General features: G+C 40.2%; 1 protein-coding gene, 1 long non-coding RNA gene and 1 other non-coding gene across 12 annotated transcripts in view; 2 read left to right on the forward strand and 1 right to left on the reverse strand.

The window, feature by feature from the left end:
• Pde4d (phosphodiesterase 4D) overlaps positions 1–6620 on the forward strand; it is a 1511116-nt gene that overhangs the window by 1440365 nt on the left and 64131 nt on the right. The window lies entirely within an intron of this gene.
• Positions 1–6620, reverse strand: part of LOC116083188 — an 88291-nt gene that overhangs the window by 76033 nt on the left and 5638 nt on the right. The gene's annotated exons all lie outside the window — the stretch shown is intronic.
• On the forward strand, positions 4077–4267 carry LOC116084045. The gene has a single exon (XR_004116011.1). It is a non-coding gene; the product is annotated as a U2 spliceosomal RNA (small nuclear RNA).

Below are 6620 nucleotides of genomic sequence, written 5' to 3' on the forward strand. Positions count from 1 at the left end.
ATATATATATATATATATATATATCCCCATTTCTTAGTTACCTAGATTTTTCCCAGTACCCTCTTAATCCTGCACAATGTGTCAGAAGTAAAAGGCCAATATACTCTTTGGTCAGGTTCTCTCAACCCAGAGCTTCCTACCTGTTTCCTTTCCACCCTCAAACTTGTCCCTACCAACCATCTGAGTTGCTCTAACCAAATCGTGGACAATCTGCAGATTTAGGATGTCAGAGCTAAATAGCCTTGTTTAATTAGGTAAGTAATCTGAGAGAGATGTCCACAATTAGTGCTTTTAACAATTTCCAAACTGGGAAGGCTAAATGATTGTCACATTTCAGTGATGGCTAACAGCATCTGCAGGAAGAGCACAGTGCTGAAGAGAGCTCTCGACATAGCTAACGTCCCACCACACTCCAGTTGCCTGCACAAAGAATTCATAATTTTACAGCTTTCTGAGCACTTACCATTTTTCAGGTGTGGCCACTTTATAGTCAGAGTCTTATTTAATAACTAGAAACAATCCATGGTGTCCCTATACTATTTTGTCATTTTACAAAATAGAGAATAAAGATATGTAAATTAAATCTCTCATAGGAGGACGTCAAGCTTCTATGGTGCTCTCTGTGGTTAAGTCTAGAGACAGAGATGCCCTTGTTCCATAATCTGACATCTTGAATGGTACCTGCCTAGGTAGGTGGATCTTCTCTTATCAACTAATCCAATCAGGGCAGTCTCCCACAGGCATGTCCAGAGGCTCATCTCCCAGACCAGTGTAGATCTCATCAAGATGACAGTTGAGATTGATTGTCCCACAGTGTGCTAAGAGCACCACAGGAAGTGGAGCTGAAGGGGAAGAGGGAGACAATGGTGGCTGCAAGCACACAACTTCAACTGTAAGATGGAATCAGGTCCAGAAAATGCTGTGTTCTCTTCTCCTCTTTATCTGGAAGCCTACAGGTTTTCTGTTCTGTCTCCTAACAATTGTCTCTGGAATGGCCATTTCCAGACAATGCATCCTGGGTATCATCAGCTTTGGACTGGCAAAACTTTCCTATACTTTTAGGCACTTAGACAGGATTTTTTTTCTCCTTTGCTTCAGCATTGTAGCCCACTGCCCTTGACTCCATTACACTGAGGCTTCCACTGTAGACAATTTGGAGGGTTAGAGAATACAGATACTATTTTGTTCCCAGTATGAAAGAGCTAAGTGGAATCTTTGCTGTTCCCATGAACCACATTGTCCTCTAGACCCTAATCAAGTCTGCAAAACCAGTGTACTGACATCCCTTCCTGGGAACCATGGGTCCGTCCCATGACCTTTGTTAAATTTCCCTGAATTCCTCTTGTCCTAAGTACACTGTGGAGATCAGGCTATTGTTGCTTTGTCAAGCAGTGTCTCCAGACTATGAACTTCTTAAAGCCAAAGAGCTTCTGATATAGCTCTGTACATGGAGCATCGCATAGAATCCCAGGTCGTCTGGGCACTCTACAACCTTTTATTGAGAGATAAGGAGTAAAGCAAATATTTCAATAGACACAGGAGGATCATAGTAGCATCTAGTTGTCTAACTTTGTCTGTGGGAAAGACTCACTCTTACGTGAAACAAAACTGATGCTGTGAATTCCCTTTAACTCCCGAACCTCTTCCCCTGGATCAGCTGAGTGTCTCCCTCCCTCAGTGACTTGAGGACCAACTTCCTCCACCCTGGGCCTTCCTGATCATCTGCGTCACTGGAGTCTAAGCAGAGCTTCCTCTAGGGAGCTTCCACATGACGGAAGCAGGCAATGAAAGGCAGGAACTTGACCATCTGGATGATCCAGTGGCAAGTAAGAAAAATAAATAGAAATTAAAAAAAAAAAAACTTACTGTGGCCAACTCTGTAGACAGGGCTGACAGGAAACTTGATATCAAGATGTGGAGGTGAAGGTATCTATAGATGTAGAAGACTGGCCAGGAGAGTTGCCTCTAGAGGGCCTTTGCAGAGACTCACTGAAGTGCGGATGAAATACAGATCATTAAAAGTCTAGGATATTTGTGGAGTTAAGGGTATATATTTCTTCCATTGATGAGATGCTCTAGAAATAGAAGATTACATGAGAGGTATTGAAAGTAGAAATGGTCCCCCGAAATGCAGGGAATAGCTAATTTTTAAGATTTTAAAGAACTGCTCAGGAGAATAAGGGCCAAGTGGAATGATGTGCTTTCCCTATTCAGGGGAGGGCTAGTACACAGGTGTGACTTTTGGAAATAGTGTTCTCTGCTCTGTTGGGTCATAGATCAGTGTTATGCCATCAGGGTCAAGTATTTGGGGTCAGTTTTTGTTTCTTGAAGCTCAGCTTATAGAATGTCCAGTTGGTCCAGTGACAGCTGAAATCAATTGGGTTAGGCCATTCCTGAGTAACTGCTGAGCCAGAAAAAAAAAATCTGTCTCTTGACTTTGAATCAAATAGTCTTTCACTGGCCCCATATGAGCATTCCACTTTCAAGATGCACCTTTATTTTTTAATTATTATTTTTTTTTGAGATGGATTTTACTATGTTTGTCAGTCTTGCTTTAAACTCATAGCCTTTACACCCCTTCCTGCTTCAGCCTCCTGAATTCTGGGGATACATGTATATGCCACTATGCTTGGCAGTGTTTAATTTTTCTACCTTGAAATTATCAACTCCCCATGGGACTTGCCACAATCCTACTCTTTGGAAAGTTTCTGTTACTAATGGTCAAGACTGTTGATAGGAGAAGGCAAGCTCAAGGCTGTGAGATGCATCAATGGGTGAACTTCTTGCCACACGAGTACAAGGATCTGAGTTTGAATTCTCAGAACCCTTAGGAGCTAAATATGAGTGCATAGGCCCGTAATCTCACTGCTCCTATGGTGAGATGGAAGTGGAAACAAGAGAATCCCCAGAGGCTGTGGCTCAGGTAGCCTGGCATACGAAGCAGCAAGCAGCAAGAGAGACTGCCTCAAATCAGTCAGAAGGAACAATACCTGAGGTTGTCCTGGGACTTCCACAGATAGGCTATGGCAAACATTTGTCTGAGTGTTTCACATAGACAAATACACAAGATGCATGTGCATGCGACAGAGAGAGAGAGAGAGAGATGGAGACATAGAGAGTGAGAGAGACAGAGTCTTATTTAGGGTTATTATTGCTGTGATACAACACCATGACCAAAGCTTCATGGGGAAGAAAAGGTTTCTCTGGCTTAAGCTTCCACATCACTGTTCATTTCTGAAGGAAGTCAGGACAGGAACTCAAACAGGGCAGGAACCGGAGATGAGACAGAGACAATGAAAAAGACTATGGAGGACTGCTACTTACTAGCTTGATATCCCTGGCTTGCTCAGCCTGCTTTCTTATGGACCCCATGACCAACAGTCTAGGGGTGGCACCGCCCACAGTGGACTTCGACCTTCCATATCAATCACTGTAGAAATCATTAAGAAAATACCCTACAGGTTTGTCTGCAGCCTGATCTTATGAAGGCGCTTTCACAGCTGAGGTTCCCAGGTTTCCTTTCTCTTAGATGACTCTAGTTTGTGTCAAGTTGACATAAAACTGGTCAGCACACCTGAACACAGACACACACACACACACACACACACACACACACCAGTGTGGGTAGGGGGTATGATCACTAAACCCTATGCTCTTAATTGTTTGTTTCTTGAAGTATTTAACTTTTAAAAACTTTAAAAAAAATGGTGAGTTAATAATTTAAATATAGGATTTTGAACGGACAAAAATCTAGCAACAAGTGGCCAACATTCCAATAGTCTTTTGTGCTCTTTGCAATCCTATTAACCAGAGTCATTTTCATTCATTCATTTATTCACTCTCTTAAATGGTGGCTTTTATGGCCACACAGTGAGTGCTTTATATGCCCAGGTGGCACACCTATAGTGCTCCAAGGAAATTCATAAATGTGTGGAGAACATATTTATAAATGCATACTTGTTAGACAGCTTACACCACAGTCAGTTCAATGCTGTCCTTCTCACATGAAGGAGAGAAGCAGAGAGGAAGTGCATTACGGAGGGGAGGGAGGAAGCACAAGAATAAAACTAGCACTCATCGCTCCTCGGCCTTTTGGCTAAGATCAAGTGTAGTATCTGTTCTTATCTGTTTAATATCTGATACGTCCTCTATCCAAGGACAATATATTAAATGGATTTTTGGAAGTAAGAATTGGAATAGGAGCTTGCTCCGTCCACTCCACGCATTGACCTGGTATTGCAGTACCTCCAGGAACGGTGCACCCCTCCGGGGAACAAAAAAAAACAAAAAACAAAAAACAAAAAAACTAGCACTCATCAGACAAGCTAATTCTGACTCTTATGTTTTCAAATTAATTGGTATGCTTCAAATTCAACCTAGTGGGTCATATCCATACTTTAGTAGATTATGTAGAATAGAAACAACAGAGTGAACTGGGCGTTATAAGAAAAATATTATTTCATGAGGTTCTGTTTCCATTCTCTTTATACTGGATAAAATGTGAATCTGTGTGTATATAATATATATATATATGCACATATATATAATATACATATATATGTAATATACATAGACACACTTATATTTGTTTAAATATATACTGATTAAATTGTATATAGATTAAACTTGCATTATATATGTGTATATTTGTCATATTCCTCTAATTCATTTAAACTGAAATCTATGGCTTAGTAAAGACTCTATTAACAATTTTTAACATGAATATATGTGTATACATGTACATACACATTCATGCAAAACATAAGAATTAGTTATTGCGGTAGCTACCACCATCTTATTTCAAACAAATACAACTATCACATAATTCCTGTGCATGATTTTATACTAGCAACCAGCACTCGCATATCTTCAAAAATGAACACAGTTAACAGTAACATTCATTATACATCTAACTTTGAGCAAGTCATCTATGTTATAATATAGAATATACATATATAAGTTTGTGTTACACATCTATATCTCACTGATAAATATAAGCCACAGGATCTCATTTAATCTTTCCAAATCCAGATGAATGAATGGAGACATCCAGAAGGCCATGGTGACACCCCACAGAAGTTGACTTCTATTTAATAATTACTTGGGGAATTTTGAAGGGGTACTGAAAGGGTAAGCTAGGGCCTGGAGCGCACAAAGACAGAAAACTTTCAAAATATTGAATCGTTTTCCAGTACAATAGTGGATGTGCTGAATTATTGTTAACCTGTTAATTGTGTTTATTTTTAGAGAGGTACAGGGAGCTGTGGTCTCCCATCAGTATCAAAAGTACATACCAAAGCAAGATTGTCTGTTAGTTTTATGTGATGGGAAGAGATAGGGAGGAGATAATTGTCATAAAAAAAAAAGCAGCTCTTGTGAATTATATGTAGTAGACTTAATAAATATTTTACAAATACATCATGCATTTAAATCTAAGCAAGTCCAATTAAAAAGAAATAGTGATGTAGATATTATGATAGTCTTAAAAATCCAATAAGAATCTTAAAAATCCAACAAAATGTGTGAAAATGGCTGGAGTAACCTTCTAGGTGATGTACTTTGGGGTCCATACAAAGGAACAAACTGAAATACAGAGAAAACACTTTGCCCAAGTTTTCCACATGATGCTGGCTTACCAAACTGCTGTTTGAACCCATTGCTCTGGGACCTATGATGGCAGCATTACAGGAGGACCCCTCCAGGAGCCAGCTTCTCTCTGTACCTCCTACAGCTACAGTGGCTTCCTAATGCCCAGCCTTGTCTCTAGTCTGGCTGATCTCCTGGACCAATTAGTGCACTTAGCTAATGTCCACAATATCTATTAGCTTGAGGCCACACATTATGTTTTCAACTTTCTTTTCCTCGTCTCCCTGGAAGGAATCACTTCCACTCCTTTATTACCCAGTCCACGAGTGTAAGCCTTTTTCAGGCTCCAGCAATGTCTTCTATTAGGAAACGATGTCGACCTGACTTTCTTAACCAGAGTCTGTTGCAGACTTTCATCCAGGACACCTTCCTTCTTGTTCTCTACTCACTTAGCCTCAGTCCATACTCCCACCCCACCCCCCACCCCCACTCCCCGGCTCTGAACTCCAGCAGCACTCCCAGATGAATGACTTATGTACCACCTCAGACCCTCAGTGGACAGCAGCTGATCTTGTGTGTGATTTTTCTCAGCAGGATATTTTAAGGTCTTTCCTAGGTCTAGGCCATTGAACCTTTCATGTTCTTGAATTTCACAGCAACTAGCACATCACAGAGAAGCTGTAAACATGGATGGGGCTTTTGATTGCTCTTTGAAGAGAGAAAATGAAGAAGAAAAGAATGAGGAGCATCACCTTACATGTCTCAATAGCATACATCATGAAGGCAGGAAGAGCCAAGCACAGTTATACATACAAACTTGTAAACCTATCTACTCTGGAGGCTGAAGTGGGCAGATAATTCAAAGCTAGCTTGAGCAATGTAGTAAGATCCCATCTCAAAGTATACACATACAATGTATGCATGAATGCAAACATGGATGCATACATACATGCATATATCCTTGTATGTATATATATATGCATACATACATGCATATATCCTTATATATATATATATATATATATATATATATA

The sequence above is a fragment of the Mastomys coucha genome, unplaced genomic scaffold (assembly GCF_008632895.1).
Source record: "Mastomys coucha isolate ucsf_1 unplaced genomic scaffold, UCSF_Mcou_1 pScaffold8, whole genome shotgun sequence".
Lineage (NCBI taxonomy): Eukaryota > Metazoa > Chordata > Mammalia > Rodentia > Muridae > Mastomys > Mastomys coucha.